General features: G+C 38.9%; 46 non-coding genes across 46 annotated transcripts; 35 read left to right on the top strand and 11 right to left on the bottom strand.

The window, feature by feature from the left end:
- The first annotated feature begins 954 nt into the window (after positions 1-954).
- Positions 955-1,026, top strand: Trnat-agu (transfer RNA threonine (anticodon AGU)). Its single transcript has one exon. It is a non-coding gene; the product is annotated as a tRNA-Thr (tRNA).
- Positions 1,027-1,566: 540 nt separating this feature from the next.
- Positions 1,567-1,639, top strand: Trnav-cac (transfer RNA valine (anticodon CAC)). The gene has a single exon. It is a non-coding gene; the product is annotated as a tRNA-Val (tRNA).
- Positions 1,640-2,637: 998 nt separating this feature from the next.
- On the bottom strand, positions 2,638-2,709 carry Trnat-agu (transfer RNA threonine (anticodon AGU)). Its single transcript has one exon. It is a non-coding gene; the product is annotated as a tRNA-Thr (tRNA).
- Positions 2,710-2,853: 144 nt separating this feature from the next.
- Trnat-ugu (transfer RNA threonine (anticodon UGU)) lies at positions 2,854-2,925 on the top strand. The gene has a single exon. It is a non-coding gene; the product is annotated as a tRNA-Thr (tRNA).
- A 266-nt stretch (positions 2,926-3,191) lies between these two features.
- Trnav-aac (transfer RNA valine (anticodon AAC)) lies at positions 3,192-3,264 on the top strand. Its single transcript has one exon. It is a non-coding gene; the product is annotated as a tRNA-Val (tRNA).
- Positions 3,265-3,671: 407 nt separating this feature from the next.
- Positions 3,672-3,744, top strand: Trnav-cac (transfer RNA valine (anticodon CAC)). The gene has a single exon. It is a non-coding gene; the product is annotated as a tRNA-Val (tRNA).
- Positions 3,745-4,741: 997 nt separating this feature from the next.
- Positions 4,742-4,813, bottom strand: Trnat-agu (transfer RNA threonine (anticodon AGU)). Its single transcript has one exon. It is a non-coding gene; the product is annotated as a tRNA-Thr (tRNA).
- Positions 4,814-4,957: 144 nt separating this feature from the next.
- Positions 4,958-5,029, top strand: Trnat-ugu (transfer RNA threonine (anticodon UGU)). The gene has a single exon. It is a non-coding gene; the product is annotated as a tRNA-Thr (tRNA).
- A 266-nt stretch (positions 5,030-5,295) lies between these two features.
- Positions 5,296-5,368, top strand: Trnav-aac (transfer RNA valine (anticodon AAC)). Its single transcript has one exon. It is a non-coding gene; the product is annotated as a tRNA-Val (tRNA).
- Positions 5,369-5,775: 407 nt separating this feature from the next.
- On the top strand, positions 5,776-5,848 carry Trnav-cac (transfer RNA valine (anticodon CAC)). Its single transcript has one exon. It is a non-coding gene; the product is annotated as a tRNA-Val (tRNA).
- A 997-nt stretch (positions 5,849-6,845) lies between these two features.
- Trnat-agu (transfer RNA threonine (anticodon AGU)) lies at positions 6,846-6,917 on the bottom strand. Its single transcript has one exon. It is a non-coding gene; the product is annotated as a tRNA-Thr (tRNA).
- Positions 6,918-7,061: 144 nt separating this feature from the next.
- Trnat-ugu (transfer RNA threonine (anticodon UGU)) lies at positions 7,062-7,133 on the top strand. The gene has a single exon. It is a non-coding gene; the product is annotated as a tRNA-Thr (tRNA).
- A 266-nt stretch (positions 7,134-7,399) lies between these two features.
- Positions 7,400-7,472, top strand: Trnav-aac (transfer RNA valine (anticodon AAC)). Its single transcript has one exon. It is a non-coding gene; the product is annotated as a tRNA-Val (tRNA).
- A 406-nt stretch (positions 7,473-7,878) lies between these two features.
- Positions 7,879-7,951, top strand: Trnav-cac (transfer RNA valine (anticodon CAC)). The gene has a single exon. It is a non-coding gene; the product is annotated as a tRNA-Val (tRNA).
- Positions 7,952-8,948: 997 nt separating this feature from the next.
- Trnat-agu (transfer RNA threonine (anticodon AGU)) lies at positions 8,949-9,020 on the bottom strand. Its single transcript has one exon. It is a non-coding gene; the product is annotated as a tRNA-Thr (tRNA).
- Positions 9,021-9,164: 144 nt separating this feature from the next.
- On the top strand, positions 9,165-9,236 carry Trnat-ugu (transfer RNA threonine (anticodon UGU)). The gene has a single exon. It is a non-coding gene; the product is annotated as a tRNA-Thr (tRNA).
- A 266-nt stretch (positions 9,237-9,502) lies between these two features.
- On the top strand, positions 9,503-9,575 carry Trnav-aac (transfer RNA valine (anticodon AAC)). The gene has a single exon. It is a non-coding gene; the product is annotated as a tRNA-Val (tRNA).
- A 407-nt stretch (positions 9,576-9,982) lies between these two features.
- Trnav-cac (transfer RNA valine (anticodon CAC)) lies at positions 9,983-10,055 on the top strand. The gene has a single exon. It is a non-coding gene; the product is annotated as a tRNA-Val (tRNA).
- Positions 10,056-11,052: 997 nt separating this feature from the next.
- On the bottom strand, positions 11,053-11,124 carry Trnat-agu (transfer RNA threonine (anticodon AGU)). Its single transcript has one exon. It is a non-coding gene; the product is annotated as a tRNA-Thr (tRNA).
- A 144-nt stretch (positions 11,125-11,268) lies between these two features.
- On the top strand, positions 11,269-11,340 carry Trnat-ugu (transfer RNA threonine (anticodon UGU)). Its single transcript has one exon. It is a non-coding gene; the product is annotated as a tRNA-Thr (tRNA).
- A 266-nt stretch (positions 11,341-11,606) lies between these two features.
- Trnav-aac (transfer RNA valine (anticodon AAC)) lies at positions 11,607-11,679 on the top strand. Its single transcript has one exon. It is a non-coding gene; the product is annotated as a tRNA-Val (tRNA).
- Positions 11,680-12,085: 406 nt separating this feature from the next.
- Positions 12,086-12,158, top strand: Trnav-cac (transfer RNA valine (anticodon CAC)). The gene has a single exon. It is a non-coding gene; the product is annotated as a tRNA-Val (tRNA).
- A 998-nt stretch (positions 12,159-13,156) lies between these two features.
- Positions 13,157-13,228, bottom strand: Trnat-agu (transfer RNA threonine (anticodon AGU)). The gene has a single exon. It is a non-coding gene; the product is annotated as a tRNA-Thr (tRNA).
- Positions 13,229-13,372: 144 nt separating this feature from the next.
- On the top strand, positions 13,373-13,444 carry Trnat-ugu (transfer RNA threonine (anticodon UGU)). The gene has a single exon. It is a non-coding gene; the product is annotated as a tRNA-Thr (tRNA).
- A 266-nt stretch (positions 13,445-13,710) lies between these two features.
- Trnav-aac (transfer RNA valine (anticodon AAC)) lies at positions 13,711-13,783 on the top strand. The gene has a single exon. It is a non-coding gene; the product is annotated as a tRNA-Val (tRNA).
- Positions 13,784-14,189: 406 nt separating this feature from the next.
- On the top strand, positions 14,190-14,262 carry Trnav-cac (transfer RNA valine (anticodon CAC)). The gene has a single exon. It is a non-coding gene; the product is annotated as a tRNA-Val (tRNA).
- Positions 14,263-15,258: 996 nt separating this feature from the next.
- On the bottom strand, positions 15,259-15,330 carry Trnat-agu (transfer RNA threonine (anticodon AGU)). Its single transcript has one exon. It is a non-coding gene; the product is annotated as a tRNA-Thr (tRNA).
- A 144-nt stretch (positions 15,331-15,474) lies between these two features.
- On the top strand, positions 15,475-15,546 carry Trnat-ugu (transfer RNA threonine (anticodon UGU)). The gene has a single exon. It is a non-coding gene; the product is annotated as a tRNA-Thr (tRNA).
- A 266-nt stretch (positions 15,547-15,812) lies between these two features.
- Positions 15,813-15,885, top strand: Trnav-aac (transfer RNA valine (anticodon AAC)). Its single transcript has one exon. It is a non-coding gene; the product is annotated as a tRNA-Val (tRNA).
- A 406-nt stretch (positions 15,886-16,291) lies between these two features.
- On the top strand, positions 16,292-16,364 carry Trnav-cac (transfer RNA valine (anticodon CAC)). The gene has a single exon. It is a non-coding gene; the product is annotated as a tRNA-Val (tRNA).
- A 998-nt stretch (positions 16,365-17,362) lies between these two features.
- Trnat-agu (transfer RNA threonine (anticodon AGU)) lies at positions 17,363-17,434 on the bottom strand. Its single transcript has one exon. It is a non-coding gene; the product is annotated as a tRNA-Thr (tRNA).
- A 144-nt stretch (positions 17,435-17,578) lies between these two features.
- Trnat-ugu (transfer RNA threonine (anticodon UGU)) lies at positions 17,579-17,650 on the top strand. The gene has a single exon. It is a non-coding gene; the product is annotated as a tRNA-Thr (tRNA).
- A 266-nt stretch (positions 17,651-17,916) lies between these two features.
- Trnav-aac (transfer RNA valine (anticodon AAC)) lies at positions 17,917-17,989 on the top strand. The gene has a single exon. It is a non-coding gene; the product is annotated as a tRNA-Val (tRNA).
- A 406-nt stretch (positions 17,990-18,395) lies between these two features.
- Positions 18,396-18,468, top strand: Trnav-cac (transfer RNA valine (anticodon CAC)). Its single transcript has one exon. It is a non-coding gene; the product is annotated as a tRNA-Val (tRNA).
- A 1,308-nt stretch (positions 18,469-19,776) lies between these two features.
- On the bottom strand, positions 19,777-19,848 carry Trnat-agu (transfer RNA threonine (anticodon AGU)). Its single transcript has one exon. It is a non-coding gene; the product is annotated as a tRNA-Thr (tRNA).
- A 144-nt stretch (positions 19,849-19,992) lies between these two features.
- On the top strand, positions 19,993-20,064 carry Trnat-ugu (transfer RNA threonine (anticodon UGU)). Its single transcript has one exon. It is a non-coding gene; the product is annotated as a tRNA-Thr (tRNA).
- A 266-nt stretch (positions 20,065-20,330) lies between these two features.
- Trnav-aac (transfer RNA valine (anticodon AAC)) lies at positions 20,331-20,403 on the top strand. The gene has a single exon. It is a non-coding gene; the product is annotated as a tRNA-Val (tRNA).
- A 406-nt stretch (positions 20,404-20,809) lies between these two features.
- Positions 20,810-20,882, top strand: Trnav-cac (transfer RNA valine (anticodon CAC)). The gene has a single exon. It is a non-coding gene; the product is annotated as a tRNA-Val (tRNA).
- A 998-nt stretch (positions 20,883-21,880) lies between these two features.
- Trnat-agu (transfer RNA threonine (anticodon AGU)) lies at positions 21,881-21,952 on the bottom strand. Its single transcript has one exon. It is a non-coding gene; the product is annotated as a tRNA-Thr (tRNA).
- Positions 21,953-22,096: 144 nt separating this feature from the next.
- Trnat-ugu (transfer RNA threonine (anticodon UGU)) lies at positions 22,097-22,168 on the top strand. Its single transcript has one exon. It is a non-coding gene; the product is annotated as a tRNA-Thr (tRNA).
- Positions 22,169-22,434: 266 nt separating this feature from the next.
- On the top strand, positions 22,435-22,507 carry Trnav-aac (transfer RNA valine (anticodon AAC)). Its single transcript has one exon. It is a non-coding gene; the product is annotated as a tRNA-Val (tRNA).
- A 406-nt stretch (positions 22,508-22,913) lies between these two features.
- Trnav-cac (transfer RNA valine (anticodon CAC)) lies at positions 22,914-22,986 on the top strand. The gene has a single exon. It is a non-coding gene; the product is annotated as a tRNA-Val (tRNA).
- A 998-nt stretch (positions 22,987-23,984) lies between these two features.
- On the bottom strand, positions 23,985-24,056 carry Trnat-agu (transfer RNA threonine (anticodon AGU)). The gene has a single exon. It is a non-coding gene; the product is annotated as a tRNA-Thr (tRNA).
- A 144-nt stretch (positions 24,057-24,200) lies between these two features.
- Positions 24,201-24,272, top strand: Trnat-ugu (transfer RNA threonine (anticodon UGU)). Its single transcript has one exon. It is a non-coding gene; the product is annotated as a tRNA-Thr (tRNA).
- Positions 24,273-24,538: 266 nt separating this feature from the next.
- Positions 24,539-24,611, top strand: Trnav-aac (transfer RNA valine (anticodon AAC)). Its single transcript has one exon. It is a non-coding gene; the product is annotated as a tRNA-Val (tRNA).
- A 406-nt stretch (positions 24,612-25,017) lies between these two features.
- Trnav-cac (transfer RNA valine (anticodon CAC)) lies at positions 25,018-25,090 on the top strand. Its single transcript has one exon. It is a non-coding gene; the product is annotated as a tRNA-Val (tRNA).
- The last annotated feature ends 349 nt before the right edge of the window (positions 25,091-25,439 follow it).

The raw sequence follows: 25,439 nt of genomic DNA, 5'->3' as shown, positions 1-25,439 counted from the left end.
ATCACATGTTCAAGATATCGTTGAATCCGTGTTTTCAGAAAAAAGCATTAAAACCAATACACAGCTATGATATATGGCACTTAAAAATGTTTAGCATATGACTTCCTTTTGTACACATGACTGCGGTCATCACGATATAACATCCAGCAGTAGCCCCCCATCATTCCAATTAGGGGAAAGTGGGGTAAAACGGACCAACGGGGTAAAGTGGCACACCCCTCTTATTTTCTTAATAAAGTTTTTTAACAGCGCGGATACCACTAAGTTTATTGAGGCATGACATAACGTGTTGCAGACGCCATTTTTCGAGGTTACGTGGAAAAAAAGGCAAGTAAAGGCAGGGAATTCGTTTTTTGTACTATTGACCAAACTATTGACCATTATTCTGGCCATTGGCCTATTGGCCTATTGGCCTATTGGCCTATTGGCCATTGGCCTATTCTGGCCATTGACCCAACTATTGACCATTCTGGCCATTATTATTGCCATTGACCAAACTATTTCTGATCTATTGAAAGATATGTCTTGTAACTTAGATTTTATTTTACATGCATTAGGTAGAAGTTTGGTTGAATGGTAGAAAGGAGTTTTACTGTATCACGTACGCATTACATAGGTTCATTCCGCTAACTGACTAGCCAAAATTTGGTTAATGTTAGTTCAACTAGCATTGACTTGTGTGATGGCAGAAATATCGGCTTAAATGCAGCTGGTCTTAACGAAATGCCTAAATCGTTACCTGTGAGAATTGAACTCACGACCCCTGGTTTACAATACCAGTGCTCTACGCCTGAGCTATGGAGGCGGCTACGATGTAGGCTAGTGCCCTGATATTATTTCCTTTACCAATCTTGAAGACAATAACCATGCAAGAAGAACTAATCAGACTTAATCAACGTGATGGCAATAAAACTTCGAATTGCAGAAGAGCAATCTCAGAAAAGACGGACGTACGGCGCCATGGCTTAGTGGCAAAGCGCCTGTCTAGTAAACAGGAGATCCTGGGTTCGAATCCCAGTGGTGCCTTTGTAACAAAACAGACAGCTAAGCATTGTGCTTTAACATTGGACTACCGGGTTCCGTGAAATCTTTCTTTATTTTATTATACAGTAAATTTACTAAAATACTGATTACTTGAAAATCCTCGATGGGGCTCTCTGAATTTTTTCCCGTCAATTTAGTATGCTTTGAACTACCATTCCATAAAATGCAATCGAAAAACAATGATTCAAACTTTTTTTACAGAGGCGCAAAATAAACACTAGAATTTTTAGTCTAAAATCCCAATTTTAGCTACTTTCATGCTAATTTTTAGCATAATTCTGCACACGACCTGGGACATTGAAGCACGCCAACTGCTAGTGTAATTCCCAGGCTAGAAAAACCACCAACCACGCTGCATTCTGATTGGTCTAAACATGTTTTTAAAGCCCTACGTAGGAGTACAACAAATTCATAAAGATCTTAGTTTTAGTTATTTGACGCTTCCTGAACCACCAAGCTTTCGTTTAATGCAACTGCTTTTTAAAAAATTTAATTGCTATTTCCATGCTCGACCAATGTCCTGTTTCCGTAGTGTAGAGGTTATCACGTTCGCCTCACACGCGAAAGGTCCCCAGTTCGATCCTGGGCGGAAACATCGCTAAGTTGTCTCTTTGGATAACATTCGGATGCTCAAAGTTTACTTTTCTAAAACAACTGACTATTTGACGGGTTAAACCAAGCAAAGAAGGCACATCAATTACCACTGCTGCATTACCAATCCTTGAATGGGCAAGGTAATTAATCAACTATATTTGCTGCAAGATTCTTTCTGCTCAATCGGCTAGGGTGTACGGCTGTTAAACGAAAGCTTGGTGGTTCAGGAAGCGTCAAATAACTAAAACTAAGATCTTTATGAATTTGTTGTACTCCTACGTAGGGCTTTAAAAACATGTTTAGACCAATCAGAATGCAGCGTGGTTGGTGGTGTTTCTAGCCTGGGAATTACACTAGCAGTTGGCGTGCTTCAATGTCCCAGGTCGTGTGCAGAATTATGCCAAAAATTAGCATGAAAGTAGCTAAAATTGGGATTTTAGACTAAAAATTCTAGTGCTTTTTTTGCACCTCTGTAAAAAAAGTTTGAACCATTGTTTTTCGATTGCATTTTATGGAATGGTAGTTCAAAGCATACTAAATTGACGGGAAAAAATTCAGAGAGCCCCATCGAGGATTTTCAAGTAATCAGTCTTTTAGTAAATTTACTGTATAATAAAACAAAGAAAGATTTCACGGAACCCGGTAGTCCAATGTTAAAGCACGATGCTTAGCTGTCTGTTTTGTTACGAAGGCACCACTGGGATTCGATGTTAAAAATTAGCATGAAAGTAGCTAAAATTGGGATTTTAGACTAAAAATTCTAGTGTTTATTTTGCGCCTCTGTAAAAAAAGTTTGAATCTTTGTTTTTCGATTGCATTTTATGGAATGGTAGTTCAAAGCATACTAAATTGACGGGAAAAAAATCAGATAGCCCCATCGAGGATTTTCAAGTAATCAGTATTTTAGTAAATTTACTGTATAATAAAATAAAGAAAGATTTCACGGAACTCGGTAGTCCAATGTTAAAGCACGATGCTTAGCTGTCTGTTTTGTTACAAAGGCACCACTGGGATTCGAACCCAGGATCTCCTGTTTACTAGACAGGCGCTTTGCCACTAAGCCATGGCGCCGTACGTCCGTCTTTTCTGAGATTGCTATTCTCCGATTCGAAGTTTTATTGCCATCACGTTGATTAAGTCTGATTAGTTCTTCTTGCATAGTTATTGTCTTCAAGATTGGTAAAGGAAATAATATCAGGGCACCACATCGTAGCCGCCTCCATAGCTCAGGGGTAGAGCACTGGTCTTGTAAACCAGGGGTCGTGAGTTCAATTCTCACTGGAGGCATTTCTGCTAGCATCGCTATGTTAAGTTTACCGTTTCAGTGCGATCTTCAGCAAGACACACAAAACATCAAATATCATTTACTAAATAAAATAGTCGTAATGTTTCCTTCACCCAATTTGTATTCAAACCACCGAGCTTGTGGCTATTATCCGATAGATACAGAAGATATAAGCGAAACATTTACAATGAACCGGTTTCTGCTCTCTTTTCCGGACATAAGCAAAATTTGAAAAGATAATTAAACTGCGTCAACCTACGACTGTCGTGTTTCCGTAGTGTAGTGGTTATCACGTTCGCCTAACACGCGAAAGGTCCCCAGTTCGATCCTGGGCGGAAACATGAGTCGTCCTTACGAAGTTGAACACTAAAAAGAATGCCCGGATTTGATATAAAAAAAGTGCTTTCGTATACAGAAAAATGTCATTTTACACGAAGCACTTTCCAGGTTTGATGCCAGGCCGAAAAAGCGGCCAATCTACAACTTTGGCTCAACTGAAACATTCCAAATATCCATTATCGTCTAACAAACAAATAGAATTTTGCTAAATAAAATCAAAAAACCTTGCTTTCCGCTATCGGTTCTGGTACTGTAATTGTTATCCCGTTCATTTTACACGCGAAAAGTATCCAGTCCGACCCTGGGTGAGAAGAGTTTCAACGTCTATTTACGCATTTTTATTTTCACACTTAATGCAACTGCTTTTTAAAAAATTTAATTTGCTATTTCCATGCTCGACCAATGTCCTGTTTCCGTAGTGTAGAGGTTATCACGTTCGCCTCACAAGCGAAAGGTCCCCAGTTCGATCCTGGGCGGAAACATCGCTAAGTTGTCTCTTTGGATAACATTCGGATGCTCAAAGTTTACTTTTCTAAAACAACTGACTATTTGACGGGTTAAACCAAGCAAAGAAGGCACATCAATTACCACTGCTGCATTACCAATCCTTGAATGGGCAAGGTAATTAATCAACTATATTTGCTGCAAAATTCTTTCTGCTCAATCGGCTAGGGTGTTCGGCTGTTAAACGAAAGCTTGGTGGTTCAGGAAGCGTCAAATAACTAAAACTAAGATCTTTATGAATTTGTTGTACTCCTACGTAGGGCTTTAAAAACATGTTTAGACCAATCAGAATGCAGCGTGGTTGGTGGTGTTTCTAGCCTGGGAATTACACTAGCAGTTGGCGTGCTTCAATGTCCCAGGTCGTGTGCAGAATTATGCCAAAAATTAGCATGAAAGTAGCTAAAATTGGGATTTTAGACTAAAAATTCTAGTGCTTTTTTGCACCTCTGTAAAAAAAGTTTGAATCATTGTTTTTCGATTGCATTTTATGGAATGGTAGTTCAAAGCATACTAAATTGACGGGAAAAAATTCAGAGAGCCCCATCGAGGATTTTCAAGTAATCAGTCTTTTAGTAAATTTACTGTATAATAAAACAAAGAAAGATTTCACGGAACCCGGTAGTCCAATGTTAAAGCACGATGCTTAGCTGTCTGTTTTGTTACGAAGGCACCACTGGGATTCGATGTTAAAAATTAGCATGAAAGTAGCTAAAATTGGGATTTTAGACTAAAAATTCTAGTGTTTATTTTGCGCCTCTGTAAAAAAAGTTTGAATCTTTGTTTTTCGATTGCATTTTATGGAATGGTAGTTCAAAGCATACTAAATTGACGGGAAAAAATTCAGAGAGCCCCATCGAGGATTTTCAAGTAATCAGTATTTTAGTAAATTTACTGTATAATAAAATAAAGAAAGATTTCACGGAACTCGGTAGTCCAATGTTAAAGCACGATGCTTAGCTGTCTGTTTTGTTACAAAGGCACCACTGGGATTCGAACCCAGGATCTCCTGTTTACTAGACAGGCGCTTTGCCACTAAGCCATGGCGCCGTACGTCCGTCTTTTCTGAGATTGCTATTCTACGATTCGAAGTTTTATTGCCATCACGTTGATTAAGTCTGATTAGTTCTTCTTGCATAGTTATTGTCTTCAAGATTGGTAAAGGAAATAATATCAGGGCACCACATCGTAGCCGCCTCCATAGCTCAGGGGTAGAGCACTGGTCTTGTAAACCAGGGGTCGTGAGTTCAATTCTCACTGGAGGCATTTCTGCTAGCATCGCTATGTTAAGTTTACCGTTTCAGTGCGATCTTCAGCAAGACACACAAAACATCAAATATCATTTACTAAATAAAATAGTCGTAATGTTTCCTTCACCCAATTTGTATTCAAACCACCGAGCTTGTGGCTATTATCCGATAGATACAGAAGATATAAGCGAAACATTTACAATGAACCGGTTTCTGCTCTCTTTTCCGGACATAAGCAAAATTTGAAAAGATAATTAAACTGCGTCAACCTACGACTGTCGTGTTTCCGTAGTGTAGTGGTTATCACGTTCGCCTAACACGCGAAAGGTCCCCAGTTCGATCCTGGGCGGAAACATGAGTCGTCCTTACGAAGTTGAACACTAAAAAGAATGCCCGGATTTGATATAAAAAAAGTGCTTTCGTATACAGAAAAATGTCATTTTACACGAAGCACTTTCCAGGTTTGATGCCAGGCCGAAAAAGCGGCCAATCTACAACTTTGGCTCAACTGAAACATTCCAAATATCCATTATCGTCTAACAAACAAATAGAATTTTGCTAAATAAAATCAAAAAACCTTGCTTTCCGCTATCGGTTCTGGTACTGTAATTGTTATCCCGTTCATTTTACACGCGAAAAGTATCCAGTCCGACCCTGGGTGAGAAGAGTTTCAACGTCTATTTACGCATTTTTATTTTCACACTTAATGCAACTGCTTTTTAAAAAATTTAATTTGCTATTTCCATGCTCGACCAATGTCCTGTTTCCGTAGTGTAGAGGTTATCACGTTCGCCTCACAAGCGAAAGGTCCCCAGTTCGATCCTGGGCGGAAACATCGCTAAGTTGTCTCTTTGGATAACATTCGGATGCTCAAAGTTTACTTTTCTAAAACAACTGACTATTTGACGGGTTAAACCAAGCAAAGAAGGCACATCAATTACCACTGCTGCATTACCAATCCTTGAATGGGCAAGGTAATTAATCAACTATATTTGCTGCAAAATTCTTTCTGCTCAATCGGCTAGGGTGTTCGGCTGTTAAACGAAAGCTTGGTGGTTCAGGAAGCGTCAAATAACTAAAACTAAGATCTTTATGAATTTGTTGTACTCCTACGTAGGGCTTTAAAAACATGTTTAGACCAATCAGAATGCAGCGTGGTTGGTGGTGTTTCTAGCCTGGGAATTACACTAGCAGTTGGCGTGCTTCAATGTCCCAGGTCGTGTGCAGAATTATGCCAAAAATTAGCATGAAAGTAGCTAAAATTGGGATTTTAGACTAAAAATTCTAGTGCTTTTTTGCACCTCTGTAAAAAAAGTTTGAATCATTGTTTTTCGATTGCATTTTATGGAATGGTAGTTCAAAGCATACTAAATTGACGGGAAAAAATTCAGAGAGCCCCATCGAGGATTTTCAAGTAATCAGTCTTTTAGTAAATTTACTGTATAATAAAACAAAGAAAGATTTCACGGAACCCGGTAGTCCAATGTTAAAGCACGATGCTTAGCTGTCTGTTTTGTTACGAAGGCACCACTGGGATTCGATGTTAAAAATTAGCATGAAAGTAGCTAAAATTGGGATTTTAGACTAAAAATTCTAGTGTTTATTTTGCGCCTCTGTAAAAAAAGTTTGAATCTTTGTTTTTCGATTGCATTTTATGGAATGGTAGTTCAAAGCATACTAAATTGACGGGAAAAAATTCAGAGAGCCCCATCGAGGATTTTCAAGTAATCAGTATTTTAGTAAATTTACTGTATAATAAAATAAAGAAAGATTTCACGGAACTCGGTAGTCCAATGTTAAAGCACGATGCTTAGCTGTCTGTTTTGTTACAAAGGCACCACTGGGATTCGAACCCAGGATCTCCTGTTTACTAGACAGGCGCTTTGCCACTAAGCCATGGCGCCGTACGTCCGTCTTTTCTGAGATTGCTATTCTACGATTCGAAGTTTTATTGCCATCACGTTGATTAAGTCTGATTAGTTCTTCTTGCATAGTTATTGTCTTCAAGATTGGTAAAGGAAATAATATCAGGGCACCACATCGTAGCCGCCTCCATAGCTCAGGGGTAGAGCACTGGTCTTGTAAACCAGGGATCGTGAGTTCAATTCTCACTGGAGGCATTTCTGCTAGCATCGCTATGTTAAGTTTACCGTTTCAGTGCGATCTTCAGCAAGACACACAAAACATCAAATATCATTTACTGAATAAAATAGTCGTAATGTTTCCTTCACCCAATTTGTATTCAAACCACCGAGCTTGTGGCTATTATCCGATAGATACAGAAGATATGAGCGAAACATTTACAATGAACCGGTTTCTGCTCTCTTTTCCGGACATAAGCAAAATTTGAAAAGATAATTAAACTGCGTCAACCTACGACTGTCGTGTTTCCGTAGTGTAGTGGTTATCACGTTCGCCTAACACGCGAAAGGTCCCCAGTTCGATCCTGGGCGGAAACATGAGTCGTCCTTACGAAGTTGAACACTAAAAAGAATGCTCGGATTTGATATAAAAAAAGTGCTTCCGTATACAGACAAATGTCATTTTACACGAAGCACTTTCCAGGTTTGATGCCAGGCCGAAAAAGCGGCCAATCTACAACTTTGGCTCAACTGAAACATTCCAAATATCCATTATCGTCTAACAAACAAATAGAATTTTGCTAAATAAAATCAAAAAACCTTGCTTTCCGCTATCGGTTCTGGTACTGTAATTGTTATCCCGTTCATTTTACACGCGAAAAGTATCCAGTCCGACCCTGGGTGAGAAGAGTTTCAACGTCTATTTACGCATTTTTATTTTCACACTTAATGCAACTGCTTTTTAAAAAATTTAATTGCTATTTCCATGCTCGACCAATGTCCTGTTTCCGTAGTGTAGAGGTTATCACGTTCGCCTCACACGCGAAAGGTCCCCAGTTCGATCCTGGGCGGAAACATCGCTAAGTTGTCTTTTGGATAACATTCGGATGCTCAAAGTTTACTTTTCTAAAACAACTGACTATTTGACGGGTTAAACCAAGCAAAGAAGGCACATCAATTACCACTGCTGCATTACCAATCCTTGAATGGGCAAGGTAATTAATCAACTATATTTGCTGCAAAATTCTTTCTGCTCAATCGGCTAGGGTGTTCGGCTGTTAAACGAAAGCTTGGTGGTTCAGGAAGCGTCAAATAACTAAAACTAAGATCTTTATGAATTTGTTGTACTCCTACGTAGGGCTTTAAAAACATGTTTAGACCAATCAGAATGCAGCGTGGTTGGTGGTGTTTCTAGCCTGGGAATTACACTAGCAGTTGGCGTGCTTCAATGTCCCAGGTCGTGTGCAGAATTATGCCAAAAATTAGCATGAAAGTAGCTAAAATTGGGATTTTAGACTAAAAATTCTAGTGCTTTTTTTGCACCTCTGTAAAAAAAGTTTGAATCATTGTTTTTCGATTGCATTTTATGGAATGGTAGTTCAAAGCATACTAAATTGACGGGAAAAAATTCAGAGAGCCCCATCGAGGATTTTCAAGTAATCAGTCTTTTAGTAAATTTACTGTATAATAAAACAAAGAAAGATTTCACGGAACCCGGTAGTCCAATGTTAAAGCACGATGCTTAGCTGTCTGTTTTGTTACGAAGGCACCACTGGGATTCGATGTTAAAAATTAGCATGAAAGTAGCTAAAATTGGGATTTTAGACTAAAAATTCTAGTGTTTATTTTGCGCCTCTGTAAAAAAAGTTTGAATCTTTGTTTTTCGATTGCATTTTATGGAATGGTAGTTCAAAGCATACTAAATTGACGGGAAAAAATTCAGAGAGCCCCATCGAGGATTTTCAAGTAATCAGTATTTTAGTAAATTTACTGTATAATAAAATAAAGAAAGATTTCACGGAACTCGGTAGTCCAATGTTAAAGCACGATGCTTAGCTGTCTGTTTTGTTACAAAGGCACCACTGGGATTCGAACCCAGGATCTCCTGTTTACTAGACAGGCGCTTTGCCACTAAGCCATGGCGCCGTACGTCCGTCTTTTCTGAGATTGCTATTCTACGATTCGAAGTTTTATTGCCATCACGTTGATTAAGTCTGATTAGTTCTTCTTGCATAGTTATTGTCTTCAAGATTGGTAAAGGAAATAATATCAGGGCACCACATCGTAGCCGCCTCCATAGCTCAGGGGTAGAGCACTGGTCTTGTAAACCAGGGGTCGTGAGTTCAATTCTCACTGGAGGCATTTCTGCTAGCATCGCTATGTTAAGTTTACCGTTTCAGTGCGATCTTCAGCAAGACACACAAAACATCAAATATCATTTACTAAATAAAATAGTCGTAATGTTTCCTTCACCCAATTTGTATTCAAACCACCGAGCTTGTGGCTATTATCCGATAGATACAGAAGATATAAGCGAAACATTTACAATGAACCGGTTTCTGCTCTCTTTTCCGGACATAAGCAAAATTTGAAAAGATAATTAAACTGCGTCAACCTACGACTGTCGTGTTTCCGTAGTGTAGTGGTTATCACGTTCGCCTAACACGCGAAAGGTCCCCAGTTCGATCCTGGGCGGAAACATGAGTCGTCCTTACGAAGTTGAACACTAAAAAGAATGCCCGGATTTGATATAAAAAAAGTGCTTTCGTATACAGAAAAATGTCATTTTACACGAAGCACTTTCCAGGTTTGATGCCAGGCCGAAAAAGCGGCCAATCTACAACTTTGGCTCAACTGAAACATTCCAAATATCCATTATCGTCTAACAAACAAATAGAATTTTGCTAAATAAAATCAAAAAACCTTGCTTTCCGCTATCGGTTCTGGTACTGTAATTGTTATCCCGTTCATTTTACACGCGAAAAGTATCCAGTCCGACCCTGGGTGAGAAGAGTTTCAACGTCTATTTACGCATTTTTATTTTCACACTTAATGCAACTGCTTTTTAAAAAATTTAATTTGCTATTTCCATGCTCGACCAATGTCCTGTTTCCGTAGTGTAGAGGTTATCACGTTCGCCTCACAAGCGAAAGGTCCCCAGTTCGATCCTGGGCGGAAACATCGCTAAGTTGTCTCTTTGGATAACATTCGGATGCTCAAAGTTTACTTTTCTAAAACAACTGACTATTTGACGGGTTAAACCAAGCAAAGAAGGCACATCAATTACCACTGCTGCATTACCAATCCTTGAATGGGCAAGGTAATTAATCAACTATATTTGCTGCAAAATTCTTTCTGCTCAATCGGCTAGGGTGTTCGGCTGTTAAACGAAAGCTTGGTGGTTCAGGAAGCGTCAAATAACTAAAACTAAGATCTTTATGAATTTGTTGTACTCCTACGTAGGGCTTTAAAAACATGTTTAGACCAATCAGAATGCAGCGTGGTTGGTGGTGTTTCTAGCCTGGGAATTACACTAGCAGTTGGCGTGCTTCAATGTCCCAGGTCGTGTGCAGAATTATGCCAAAAATTAGCATGAAAGTAGCTAAAATTGGGATTTTAGACTAAAAATTCTAGTGCTTTTTTGCACCTCTGTAAAAAAAGTTTGAATCATTGTTTTTCGATTGCATTTTATGGAATGGTAGTTCAAAGCATACTAAATTGACGGGAAAAAATTCAGAGAGCCCCATCGAGGATTTTCAAGTAATCAGTCTTTTAGTAAATTTACTGTATAATAAAACAAAGAAAGATTTCACGGAACCCGGTAGTCCAATGTTAAAGCACGATGCTTAGCTGTCTGTTTTGTTACGAAGGCACCACTGGGATTCGATGTTAAAAATTAGCATGAAAGTAGCTAAAATTGGGATTTTAGACTAAAAATTCTAGTGTTTATTTTGCGCCTCTGTAAAAAAAGTTTGAATCTTTGTTTTTCGATTGCATTTTATGGAATGGTAGTTCAAAGCATACTAAATTGACGGGAAAAAATTCAGAGAGCCCCATCGAGGATTTTCAAGTAATCAGTATTTTAGTAAATTTACTGTATAATAAAATAAAGAAAGATTTCACGGAACTCGGTAGTCCAATGTTAAAGCACGATGCTTAGCTGTCTGTTTTGTTACAAAGGCACCACTGGGATTCGAACCCAGGATCTCCTGTTTACTAGACAGGCGCTTTGCCACTAAGCCATGGCGCCGTACGTCCGTCTTTTCTGAGATTGCTATTCTACGATTCGAAGTTTTATTGCCATCACGTTGATTAAGTCTGATTAGTTCTTCTTGCATAGTTATTGTCTTCAAGATTGGTAAAGGAAATAATATCAGGGCACCACATCGTAGCCGCCTCCATAGCTCAGGGGTAGAGCACTGGTCTTGTAAACCAGGGATCGTGAGTTCAATTCTCACTGGAGGCATTTCTGCTAGCATCGCTATGTTAAGTTTACCGTTTCAGTGCGATCTTCAGCAAGACACACAAAACATCAAATATCATTTACTGAATAAAATAGTCGTAATGTTTCCTTCACCCAATTTGTATTCAAACCACCGAGCTTGTGGCTATTATCCGATAGATACAGAAGATATGAGCGAAACATTTACAATGAACCGGTTTCTGCTCTCTTTTCCGGACATAAGCAAAATTTGAAAAGATAATTAAACTGCGTCAACCTACGACTGTCGTGTTTCCGTAGTGTAGTGGTTATCACGTTCGCCTAACACGCGAAAGGTCCCCAGTTCGATCCTGGGCGGAAACATGAGTCGTCCTTACGAAGTTGAACACTAAAAAGAATGCTCGGATTTGATATAAAAAAAGTGCTTCCGTATACAGACAAATGTCATTTTACACGAAGCACTTTCCAGGTTTGATGCCAGGCCGAAAAAGCGGCCAATCTACAACTTTGGCTCAACTGAAACATTCCAAATATCCATTATCGTCTAACAAACAAATAGAATTTTGCTAAATAAAATCAAAAAACCTTGCTTTCCGCTATCGGTTCTGGTACTGTAATTGTTATCCCGTTCATTTTACACGCGAAAAGTATCCAGTCCGACCCTGGGTGAGAAGAGTTTCAACGTCTATTTACGCATTTTTATTTTCACACTTAATGCAACTGCTTTTTAAAAAATTTAATTGCTATTTCCATGCTCGACCAATGTCCTGTTTCCGTAGTGTAGAGGTTATCACGTTCGCCTCACACGCGAAAGGTCCCCAGTTCGATCCTGGGCGGAAACATCGCTAAGTTGTCTCTTTGGATAACATTCGGATGCTCAAAGTTTACTTTTCTAAAACAACTGACTATTTGACGGGTTAAACCAAGCAAAGAAGGCACATCAATTACCACTGCTGCATTACCAATCCTTGAATGGGCAAGGTAATTAATCAACTATATTTGCTGCAAGATTCTTTCTGCTCAATCGGCTAGGGTGTTCGGCTGTTAAACGAAAGCTTGGTGGTTCAGGAAGCGTCAAATAACTAAAACTAAGATCTTTATGAATTTGTTGTACTCCTACGTAGGGCTTTAAAAACATGTTTAGACCAATCAGAATGCAGCGTGGTTGGTGGTGTTTCTAGCCTGGGAATTACACTAGCAGTTGGCGTGCTTCAATGTCCCAGGTCGTGTGCAGAATTATGCCAAAAATTAGCATGAAAGTAGCTAAAATTGGGATTTTAGACTAAAAATTCTAGTGCTTTTTTTGCACCTCTGTAAAAAAAGTTTGAATCATTGTTTTTCGATTGCATTTTATGGAATGGTAGTTCAAAGCATACTAAATTGACGGGAAAAAATTCAGAGAGCCCCATCGAGGATTTTCAAGTAATCAGTCTTTTAGTAAATTTACTGTATAATAAAACAAAGAAAGATTTCACGGAACCCGGTAGTCCAATGTTAAAGCACGATGCTTAGCTGTCTGTTTTGTTACGAAGGCACCACTGGGATTCGATGTTAAAAATTAGCATGAAAGTAGCTAAAATTGGGATTTTAGACTAAAAATTCTAGTGTTTATTTTGCGCCTCTGTAAAAAAAGTTTGAATCTTTGTTTTTCGATTGCATTTTATGGAATGGTAGTTCAAAGCATACTAAATTGACGGGAAAAAATTCAGAGAGCCCCATCGAGGATTTTCAAGTAATCAGTATTTTAGTAAATTTACTGTATAATAAAATAAAGAAAGATTTCACGGAACTCGGTAGTCCAATGTTAAAGCACGATGCTTAGCTGTCTGTTTTGTTACAAAGGCACCACTGGGATTCGAACCCAGGATCTCCTGTTTACTAGACAGGCGCTTTGCCACTAAGCCATGGCGCCGTACGTCCGTCTTTTCTGAGATTGCTATTCTACGATTCGAAGTTTTATTGCCATCACGTTGATTAAGTCTGATTAGTTCTTCTTGCATAGTTATTGTCTTCAAGATTGGTAAAGGAAATAATATCAGGGCACCACATCGTAGCCGCCTCCATAGCTCAGGGGTAGAGCACTGGTCTTGTAAACCAGGGATCGTGAGTTCAATTCTCACTGGAGGCATTTCTGCTAGCATCGCTATGTTAAGTTTACCGTTTCAGTGCGATCTTCAGCAAGACACACAAAACATCAAATATCATTTACTGAATAAAATAGTCGTAATGTTTCCTTCACCCAATTTGTATTCAAACCACCGAGCTTGTGGCTATTATCCGATAGATACAGAAGATATGAGCGAAACATTTACAATGAACCGGTTTCTGCTCTCTTTTCCGGACATAAGCAAAATTTGAAAAGATAATTAAACTGCGTCAACCTACGACTGTCGTGTTTCCGTAGTGTAGTGGTTATCACGTTCGCCTAACACGCGAAAGGTCCCCAGTTCGATCCTGGGCGGAAACATGAGTCGTCCTTACGAAGTTGAACACTAAAAAGAATGCTCGGATTTGATATAAAAAAAGTGCTTCCGTATACAGACAAATGTCATTTTACACGAAGCACTTTCCAGGTTTGATGCCAGGCCGAAAAAGCGGCCAATCTACAACTTTGGCTCAACTGAAACATTCCAAATATCCATTATCGTCTAACAAACAAATAGAATTTTGCTAAATAAAATCAAAAAACCTTGCTTTCCGCTATCGGTTCTGGTACTGTAATTGTTATCCCGTTCATTTTACACGCGAAAAGTATCCAGTCCGACCCTGGGTGAGAAGAGTTTCAACGTCTATTTACGCATTTTTATTTTCACACTTAATGCAACTGCTTTTTAAAAAATTTAATTGCTATTTCCATGCTCGACCAATGTCCTGTTTCCGTAGTGTAGAGGTTATCACGTTCGCCTCACACGCGAAAGGTCCCCAGTTCGATCCTGGGCGGAAACATCGCTAAGTTGTCTTTTGGATAACATTCGGATGCTCAAAGTTTACTTTTCTAAAACAACTGACTATTTGACGGGTTAAACCAAGCAAAGAAGGCACATCAATTACCACTGCTGCATTACCAATCCTTGAATGGGCAAGGTAATTAATCAACTATATTTGCTGCAAAATTCTTTCTGCTCAATCGGCTAGGGTGTTCGGCTGTTAAACGAAAGCTTGGTGGTTCAGGAAGCGTCAAATAACTAAAACTAAGATCTTTATGAATTTGTTGTACTCCTACGTAGGGCTTTAAAAACATGTTTAGACCAATCAGAATGCAGCGTGGTTGGTGGTGTTTCTAGCCTGGGAATTACACTAGCAGTTGGCGTGCTTCAATGTCCCAGGTCGTGTGCAGAATTATGCCAAAAATTAGCATGAAAGTAGCTAAATTTGGGATTTTAGACTAAAAATTCTAGTGCTTTTTTGCACCTCTGTAAAAAAAGTTTGAATCATTGTTTTTCGATTGCATTTTATGGAATGGTAGTTCAAAGCATACTAAATTGACGGGAAAAAATTCAGAGAGCCCCATCGAGGATTTTCAAGTAATCAGTCTTTTAGTAAATTTACTGTATAATAAAACAAAGAAAGATTTCACGGAACCCGGTAGTCCAATGTTAAAGCACGATGCTTAGCTGTCTGTTTTGTTACGAAGGCACCACTGGGATTCGATGTTAAAAATTAGCATGAAAGTAGCTAAAATTGGGATTTTAGACTAAAAATTCTAGTGTTTATTTTGCGCCTCTGTAAAAAAAGTTTGAATCTTTGTTTTTCGATTGCATTTTATGGAATGGTAGTTCAAAGCATACTAAATTGACGGGAAAAAATTCAGAGAGCCCCATCGAGGATTTTCAAGTAATCAGTATTTTAGTAAATTTACTGTATAATAAAATAAAGAAAGATTTCACGGAACTCGGTAGTCCAATGTTAAAGCACGATGCTTAGCTGTCTGTTTTGTTACAAAGGCACCACTGGGATTCGAACCCAGGATCTCCTGTTTACTAGACAGGCGCTTTGCCACTAAGCCATGGCGCCGTACGTCCGTCTTTTCTGAGATTGCTATTCTACGATTCGAAGTTTTATTGCCATCACGTTGATTAAGTCTGATTAGTTCTTCTTGCATAGTTATTGTCTTCAAGATTGGTAAAGGAAATAATATCAGGGCACCACATCGTAGCCGCCTCCATAGCTCAGGGGTAGAGCACTGGTCTTGTAAACCAGGGATCGTGAGTTCAATTCTCACTGGAGGCATTTCTGCTAGCATCGCTATGTTAAGTTTACCGTTTCAGTGCGATCTTCAGCAAGACACACAAAACATCAAATATCATTTACTGAATAAAATAGTCGTAATGTTTCCTTCACCCAATTTGTATTCAAACCACCGAGCTTGTGGCTATTATCCGATAGATACAGAAGATATGAGCGAAACATTTACAATGAACCGGTTTCTGCTCTCTTTTCCGGACATAAGCAAAATTTGAAAAGATAATTAAACTGCGTCAACCTACGACTGTCGTGTTTCCGTAGTGTAGTGGTTATCACGTTCGCCTAACACGCGAAAGGTCCCCAGTTCGATCCTGGGCGGAAACATGAGTCGTCCTTACGAAGTTGAACACTAAAAAGAATGCTCGGATTTGATATAAAAAAAGTGCTTCCGTATACAGACAAATGTCATTTTACACGAAGCACTTTCCAGGTTTGATGCCAGGCCGAAAAAGCGGCCAATCTACAACTTTGGCTCAACTGAAACATTCCAAATATCCATTATCGTCTAACAAACAAATAGAATTTTGCTAAATAAAATCAAAAAACCTTGCTTTCCGCTATCGGTTCTGGTACTGTAATTGTTATCCCGTTCATTTTACACGCGAAAAGTATCCAGTCCGACCCTGGGTGAGAAGAGTTTCAACGTCTATTTACGCATTTTTATTTTCACACTTAATGCAACTGCTTTTTAAAAAATTTAATTGCTATTTCCATGCTCGACCAATGTCCTGTTTCCGTAGTGTAGAGGTTATCACGTTCGCCTCACACGCGAAAGGTCCCCAGTTCGATCCTGGGCGGAAACATCGCTAAGTTGTCTCTTTGGATAACATTCGGATGCTCAAAGTTTACTTTTCTAAAACAACTGACTATTTGACGGGTTAAACCAAGCAAAGAAGGCACATCAATTACCACTGCTGCATTACCAATCCTTGAATGGGCAAGGTAATTAATCAACTATATTTGCTGCAAGATTCTTTCTGCTCAATCGGCTAGGGTGTTCGGCTGTTAAACGAAAGCTTGGTGGTTCAGGAAGCGTCAAATAACTAAAACTAAGATCTTTATGAATTTGTTGTACTCCTACGTAGGGCTTTAAAAACATGTTTAGACCAATCAGAATGCAGCGTGGTTGGTGGTGTTTCTAGCCTGGGAATTACACTAGCAGTTGGCGTGCTTCAATGTCCCAGGTCGTGTGCAGAATTATGCCAAAAATTAGCATGAAAGTAGCTAAAATTGGGATTTTAGACTAAAAATTCTAGTGCTTTTTTTGCACCTCTGTAAAAAAAGTTTGAATCATTGTTTTTCGATTGCATTTTATGGAATGGTAGTTCAAAGCATACTAAATTGACGGGAAAAAATTCAGAGAGCCCCATCGAGGATTTTCAAGTAATCAGTCTTTTAGTAAATTTACTGTATAATAAAATAAAGAAAGATTTCACGGAACACGGTAGTCCAATGTTAAAGCACGATGCTTAGCTGTCTGTTTTGTTACGAAGGCACCACTGGGATTCGATGTTAAAAATTAGCATGAAAGTAGCTAAAATTGGGATTTTAGACTAAAAATTCTAGTGTTTATTTTGCGCCTCTGTAAAAAAAGTTTGAATCTTTGTTTTTCGATTGCATTTTATGGAATGGTAGTTCAAAGCATACTAAATTGACGGGAAAAAATTCAGAGAGCCCCATCGAGGATTTTCAAGTAATCAGTATTTTAGTAAATTTACTGTATAATAAAATAAAGAAAGATTTCACGGAACTCGGTAGTCCAATGTTAAAGCACGATGCTTAGCTGTCTGTTTTGTTACAAAGGCACCACTGGGATTCGAACCCAGGATCTCCTGTTTACTAGACAGGCGCTTTGCCACTAAGCCATGGCGCCGTACGTCCGTCTTTTCTGAGATTGCTATTCTACGATTCGAAGTTTTATTGCCATCACGTTGATTAAGTCTGATTAGTTCTTCTTGCATAGTTATTGTCTTCAAGATTGGTAAAGGAAATAATATCAGGGCACCACATCGTAGCCGCCTCCATAGCTCAGGGGTAGAGCACTGGTCTTGTAAACCAGGGATCGTGAGTTCAATTCTCACTGGAGGCATTTCTGCTAGCATCGCTATGTTAAGTTTACCGTTTCAGTGCGATCTTCAGCAAGACACACAAAACATCAAATATCATTTACTGAATAAAATAGTCGTAATGTTTCCTTCACCCAATTTGTATTCAAACCACCGAGCTTGTGGCTATTATCCGATAGATACAGAAGATATGAGCGAAACATTTACAATGAACCGGTTTCTGCTCTCTTTTCCGGACATAAGCAAAATTTGAAAAGATAATTAAACTGCGTCAACCTACGACTGTCGTGTTTCCGTAGTGTAGTGGTTATCACGTTCGCCTAACACGCGAAAGGTCCCCAGTTCGATCCTGGGCGGAAACATGAGTCGTCCTTACGAAGTTGAACACTAAAAAGAATGCTCGGATTTGATATAAAAAAAGTGCTTCCGTATACAGACAAATGTCATTTTACACGAAGCACTTTCCAGGTTTGATGCCAGGCCGAAAAAGCGGCCAATCTACAACTTTGGCTCAACTGAAACATTCCAAATATCCATTATCGTCTAACAAACAAATAGAATTTTGCTAAATAAAATCAAAAAACCTTGCTTTCCGCTATCGGTTCTGGTACTGTAATTGTTATCCCGTTCATTTTACACGCGAAAAGTATCCAGTCCGACCCTGGGTGAGAAGAGTTTCAACGTCTATTTACGCATTTTTATTTTCACACTTAATGCAACTGCTTTTTAAAAAATTTAATTGCTATTTCCATGCTCGACCAATGTCCTGTTTCCGTAGTGTAGAGGTTATCACGTTCGCCTCACACGCGAAAGGTCCCCAGTTCGATCCTGGGCGGAAACATCGCTAAGTTGTCTCTTTGGATAACATTCGGATGCTCAAAGTTTACTTTTCTAAAACAACTGACTATTTGACGGGTTAAACCAAGCAAAGAAGGCACATCAATTACCACTGCTGCATTACCAATCCTTGAATGGGCAAGGTAATTAATCAACTATATTTGCTGCAAGATTCTTTCTGCTCAATCGGCTAGGGTGTTCGGCTGTTAAACGAAAGCTTGGTGGTTCAGGAAGCGTCAAATAACTAAAACTAAGATCTTTATGAATTTGTTGTACTCCTACGTAGGGCTTTAAAAACATGTTTAGACCAATCAGAATGCAGCGTGGTTGGTGGTGTTTCTAGCCTGGGAATTACACTAGCAGTTGGCGTGCTTCAATGTCCCAGGTCGTGTGCAGAATTATGCCAAAAATTAGCATGAAAGTAGCTAAAATTGGGATTTTAGACTAAAAATTCTAGTGCTTTTTTTGCACCTCTGTAAAAAAAGTTTGAATCATTGTTTTTCGATTGCATTTTATGGAATGGTAGTTCAAAGCATACTAAATTGACGGGAAAAAATTCAGAGAGCCCCATCGAGGATTTTCAAGTAATCAGTCTTTTAGTAAATTTACTGTATAATAAAATAAAGAAAGATTTCACGGAACACGGTAGTCCAATGTTAAAGCACGATGCTTAGCTGTCTGTTTTGTTACGAAGGCACCACTGGGATTCGATGTTAAAAATTAGCATGAAAGTAGCTAAAATTGGGATTTTAGACTAAAAATTCTAGTGTTTATTTTGCGCCTCTGTAAAAAAAGTTTGAATCATTGTTTTTCGATTGCATTTTATGGAATGGTAGTTCAAAGCATACTAAATTGACGGGAAAAAATTCAGAGAGCCCCATCTAGGATTTTCAAGTAATCAGTCTTTTAGTAAATTTACTGCATAATAAAACAAAGAAAGATTTCACGGAACCCGGTAGTCCAATGTTAAAGCACGATGCTTAGCTGTCTGTTTTGTTACGAAGGCACCACTGGGATTCGATGTTAAAAATTAGCATGAAAGTAGCTAAAATTGGGATTTTAGACTAAAAATTCTAGTGTTTATTTTGCGCCTCTGTAAAAAAAGTTTGAATCTTTGTTTTTCGATTGCATTTTATGGAATGGTAGCTCAAAGCATACTAAATTGACGGGAAAAAATTCAGAGAGCCCCATCGAGGATTTTCAAGTAATCAGTATTTTAGTAAATTTACTGTATAATAAAATAAAGAAAGATTTCACGGAACTCGGTAGTCCAATGTTAAAGCACGATGCTTAGCTGTCTGTTTTGTTACAAACGCACCACTGGGATTCGAACCCAGGATCTCCTGTTTACTAGACAGGCGCTTTGCCACTAAGCCATGGCGCCGTACGTCCGTCTTTTCTGAGATTGCTATTCTCCGATTCGAAGTTTTATTGCCATCACGTTGATTAAGTCTGATTAGTTCTTCTTGCATAGTTATTGTCTTCAAGATTGGTAAAGGAAATAATATCAGGGCACCACATCGTAGCCGCCTCCATAGCTCAGGGGTAGAGCACTGGTCTTGTAAACCAGGGGTCGTGAGTTCAATTCTCACTGGAGGCATTTCTGCTAGCATCGCTATGTTAAGTTTACCGTTTCAGTGCGATCTTCAGCAAGACACACAAAACATCAAATATCATTTACTGAATAAAATAGTCGTAATGTTTCCTTCACCCAATTTGTATTCAAACCACCGAGCTTGTGGCTATTATCCGATAGATACAGAAGATATGAGCGAAACATTTACAATGAACCGGTTTCTGCTCTCTTTTCCGGACATAAGCAAAATTTGAAAAGATAATTAAACTGCGTCAACCTACGACTGTCGTGTTTCCGTAGTGTAGTGGTTATCACGTTCGCCTAACACGCGAAATGTCCCCAGTTCGATCCTGGGCGGAAACATGAGTCGTCCTTACGAAGTTGAACACTAAAAAGAATGCCCGGATTTGATATAAAAAAAGTGTTTCCGTATACAGACAAATGTCATTTTACACGAAGCACTTTCCAGGTTTGATGCCAGGCCGAAAAAGCGGCCAATCTACAACTTTGGCTCAACTGAAACATTCCAAATATCCATTATCGTCTAACAAACAAATAGAATTTTGCTAAATAAAATCAAAAAACCTTGCTTTCCGCTATCGGTTCTGGTACTGTAATTGTTATCCCGTTCATTTTACACGCGAAAAGTATCCAGTCCGACCCTGGGTGAGAAGAGTTTCAACGTCTATTTACGCATTTTTATTTTCACACTTAATGCAACTGCTTTTTAAAAAATTTAATTGCTATTTCCATGCTCGACCAATGTCCTGTTTCCGTAGTGTAGAGGTTATCACGTTCGCCTCACACGCGAAAGGTCCCCAGTTCGATCCTGGGCGGAAACATCGCTAAGTTGTTTCTTTGGATAACATTCGGATGCTCAAAGTTTACTTTTCTAAAACAACTGACTATTTGACGGGTTAAACCAAGCAAAGAAGGCACATCAATTACCACTGCTGCATTACCAATCCTTGAATGGGCAAGGTAATTAATCAACTATATTTGCTGCAAGATTCTTTCTGCTCAATCGGCTAGGGTGTTCGGCTGTTAAACGAAAGCTTGGTGGTTCAGGAAGCGTCAAATAACTAAAACTAAGATCTTTATGAATTTGTTGTACTCCTACGTAGGGCTTTAAAAACATGTTTAGACCAATCAGAATGCAGCGTGGTTGGTGGTGTTTCTAGCCTGGGAATTACACTAGCAGTTGGCGTGCTTCAATGTCCCAGGTCGTGTGCAGAATTATGCCAAAAATTAGCATGAAAGTAGCTAAAATTGGGATTTTAGACTAAAAATTCTAGTGCTTTTTTTGCACCTCTGTAAAAAAAGTTTGAATCATTGTTTTTCGATTGCATTTTATGGAATGGTAGTTCAAAGCATACTAAATTGACGGGAAAAAATTCAGAGAGCCCCATCGAGGATTTTCAAGTAATCAGTCTTTTAGTAAATTTACTGTATAATAAAACAAAGAAAGATTTCACGGAACCCGGTAGTCCAATGTTAAAGCACGATGCTTAGCTGTCTGTTTTGTTACGAAGGCACCACTGGGATTCGATGTTAAAAATTAGCATGAAAGTAGCTAAAATTGGGATTTTAGACTAAAAATTCTAGTGTTTATTTTGCGCCTCTGTAAAAAAAGTTTGAATCTTTGTTTTTCGATTGCATTTTATGGAATGGTAGTTCAAAGCATACTAAATTGACGGGAAAAAATTCAGAGAGCCCCATCGAGGATTTTCAAGTAATCAGTATTTTAGTAAATTTACTGTATAATAAAATAAAGAAAGATTTCACGGAACTCGGTAGTCCAATGTTAAAGCACGATGCTTAGCTGTCTGTTTTGTTACAAAGGCACCACTGGGATTCGAACCCAGGATCTCCTGTTTACTAGACAGGCGCTTTGCCACTAAGCCATGGCGCCGTACGTCCGTCTTTTCTGAGATTGCTATTCTCCGATTCGAAGTTTTATTGCCATCACGTTGATTAAGTCTGATTAGTTCTTCTTGCATAGTTATTGTCTTCAAGATTGGTAAAGGAAATAATATCAGGGCACCACATCGTAGCCGCCTCCATAGCTCAGGGGTAGAGCACTGGTCTTGTAAACCAGGGGTCGTGAGTTCAATTCTCACTGGAGGCATTTCTGCTAGCATCGCTATGTTAAGTTTACCGTTTCAGTGCGATCTTCAGCAAGACACACAAAACATCAAATATCATTTACTGAATAAAATAGTCGTAATGTTTCCTTCACCCAATTTGTATTCAAACCACCGAGCTTGTGGCTATTATCCGATAGATACAGAAGATATGAGCGAAACATTTACAATGAACCGGTTTCTGCTCTCTTTTCCGGACATAAGCAAAATTTGAAAAGATAATTAAACTGCGTCAACCTACGACTGTCGTGTTTCCGTAGTGTAGTGGTTATCACGTTCGCCTAACACGCGAAAGGTCCCCAGTTCGATCCTGGGCGGAAACATGAGTCGTCCTTACGAAGTTGAACACTAAAAAGAATGCCCGGATTTGATATAAAAAAAGTGTTTCCGTATACAGACAAATGTCATTTTACACGAAGCACTTTCCAGGTTTGATGCCAGGCCGAAAAAGCGGCCAATCTACAACTTTGGCTCAACTGAAACATTCCAAATATCCATTATCGTCTAACAAACAAATAGAATTTTGCTAAATAAAATCAAAAAACCTTGCTTTCCGCTATCGGTTCTGGTACTGTAATTGTTATCCCGTTCATTTTACACGCGAAAAGTATCCAGTCCGACCCTGGGTGAGAAGAGTTTCAACGTCTATTTACGCATTTTTATTTTCACACTTAATGCAACTGCTTTTTAAAAAATTTAATTGCTATTTCCATGCTCGACCAATGTCCTGTTTCCGTAGTGTAGAGGTTATCACGTTCGCCTCACACGCGAAAGGTCCCCAGTTCGATCCTGGGCGGAAACATCGCTAAGTTGTCTCTTTGGATAACATTCGGATGCTCAAAGTTTACTTTTCTAAAACAACTGACTATTTGACGGGTTAAACCAAGCAAAGAAGGCACATCAATTACCACTGCTGCATTACCAATCCTTGAATGGGCAAGGTAATTAATCAACTATATTTGCTGCAAGATTCTTTCTGCTCAATCGGCTAGGGTGTTCGGCTGTTAAACGAAAGCTTGGTGGTTCAGGAAGCGTCAAATAACTAAAACTAAGATCTTTATGAATTTGTTGTACTCCTACGTAGGGCTTTAAAAACATGTTTAGACCAATCAGAATGCAGCGTGGTTGGTGGTGTTTCTAGCCTGGGAATTACACTAGCAGTTGGCGTGCTTCAATGTCCCAGGTCGTGTGCAGAATTATGCCAAAAATTAGCATGAAAGTAGCTAAAATTGGGATTTTAGACTAAAAATTCTAGTGCTTTTTTTGCACCTCTGTAAAAAAAGTTTGAATCATTGTTTTTCGATTGCATTTTATGGAATGGTAGTTCAAAGCATACTAAATTGACGGGAAAAAATTCAGAGAGCCCCATCGAGGATTTTCAAGTAATCAGTCTTTTAGTAAATTTACTGTATAATAAAACAAAGAAAGATTTCACGGAACCCGGTAGTCCAATGTTAAAGCACGATGCTTAGCTGTCTGTTTTGTTACGAAGGCACCACTGGGATTCGATGTTAAAAATTAGCATGAAAGTAGCTAAAATTGGGATTTTAGACTAAAAATTCTAGTGTTTATTTTGCGCCTCTGTAAAAAAAGTTTGAATCTTTGTTTTTCGATTGCATTTTATGGAATGGTAGTTCAAAGCATACTAAATTGACGGGAAAAAATTCAGAGAGCCCCATCGAGGATTTTCAAGTAATCAGTATTTTAGTAAATTTACTGTATAATAAAATAAAGAAAGATTTCACGGAACTCGGTAGTCCAATGTTAAAGCACGATGCTTAGCTGTCTGTTTTGTTACAAAGGCACCATTGGGATTCGAACCCAGGATCTCCTGTTTACTAGACAGGCGCTTTGCCACTAAACCATGGCGCCGTCCGTCCGTCTTTTCTCAGATTGCTATTCTCCGATTCGAAGTTTTATTGCCATCACGTTGATTAAGTCTGATTAGTTCTTCTTGCATAGTTATTGTCTTCAAGATTGGTAAAGTAAATAATATCAGGGCACCACATCGTAGCCGCCTCCATAGCTCAGGGGTAGAGCACTGGTCTTGTAAACCAGGGGTCGTGAGTTCAATTCTCACTGGAGGCATTTCTGCTAGCATCGCTATGTTAAGTTTACCGTTTCAGTGCGATCTTCAGCAAGACACACAAAACATCAAATATCATTTACTGAATAAAATAGTCGTAATGTTTCCTTCACCCAATTTGTATTCAAACCACCGAGCTTGTGGCTATTATCCGATAGATACAGAAGATATGAGCGAAACATTTACAATGAACCGGTTTCTGCTCTCTTTTCCGGACATAAGCAAAATTTGAAAAGATAATTAAACTGCGTCAACCTACGACTGTCGTGTTTCCGTAGTGTAGTGGTTATCACGTTCGCCTAACACGCGAAAGGTCCCCAGTTCGATCCTGGGCGGAAACATGAGTCGTCCTTACGAAGTTGAACACTAAAAAGAATGCCCGGATTTGATATAAAAAAAGTGCTTCCGTATACAGACAAATGTCATTTTACACGAAGCACTTTCCAGGTTTGATGCCAGGCCGAAAAAGCGGCCAATCTACAACTTTGGCTCAACTGAAACATTCCAAATATCCATTATCGTCTAACAAACAAATAGAATTTTGCTAAATAAAATCAAAAAACCTTGCTTTCCGCTATCGGTTCTGGTACTGTAATTGTTATCCCGTTCATTTTACACGCGAAAAGTATCCAGTCCGACCCTGGGTGAGAAGAGTTTCAACGTCTATTTACGCATTTTTATTTTCACACTTAATGCAACTGCTTTTTAAAAAATTTAATTGCTATTTCCATGCTCGACCAATGTCCTGTTTCCGTAGTGTAGAGGTTATCACGTTCGCCTCACACGCGAAAGGTCCCCAGTTCGATCCTGGGCGAAAACATCGCTAAGTTGTCTCTTTGGATAACATTCGGATGCTCAAAGTTTACTTTTCTAAAACAACTGACTATTTGACGGGTTAAACCAAGCAAAGAAGGCACATCAATTACCACTGCTGCATTACCAATCCTTGAATGGGCAAGGTAATTAATCAACTATATTTGCTGCAAGATTCTTTCTGCTCAATCGGCTAGGGTGTTCGGCTGTTAAACGAAAGCTTGGTGGTTCAGGAAGCGTCAAATAACTAAAACTAAGATCTTTATGAATTTGTTGTACTCCTACGTAGGACTTTAAAAACATGTTTAGACCAATCAGAATGCAGCGTGGTTGGTGGTGTTTCTAGCCTGGGAATT

This window comes from Clavelina lepadiformis, chromosome 6 (genome assembly GCF_947623445.1).
Source record: "Clavelina lepadiformis chromosome 6, kaClaLepa1.1, whole genome shotgun sequence".
Classification (NCBI taxonomy): Eukaryota; Metazoa; Chordata; class Ascidiacea; order Aplousobranchia; family Clavelinidae; genus Clavelina; species Clavelina lepadiformis.
This window is presented reverse-complemented; position numbering and strand designations above follow the sequence as displayed.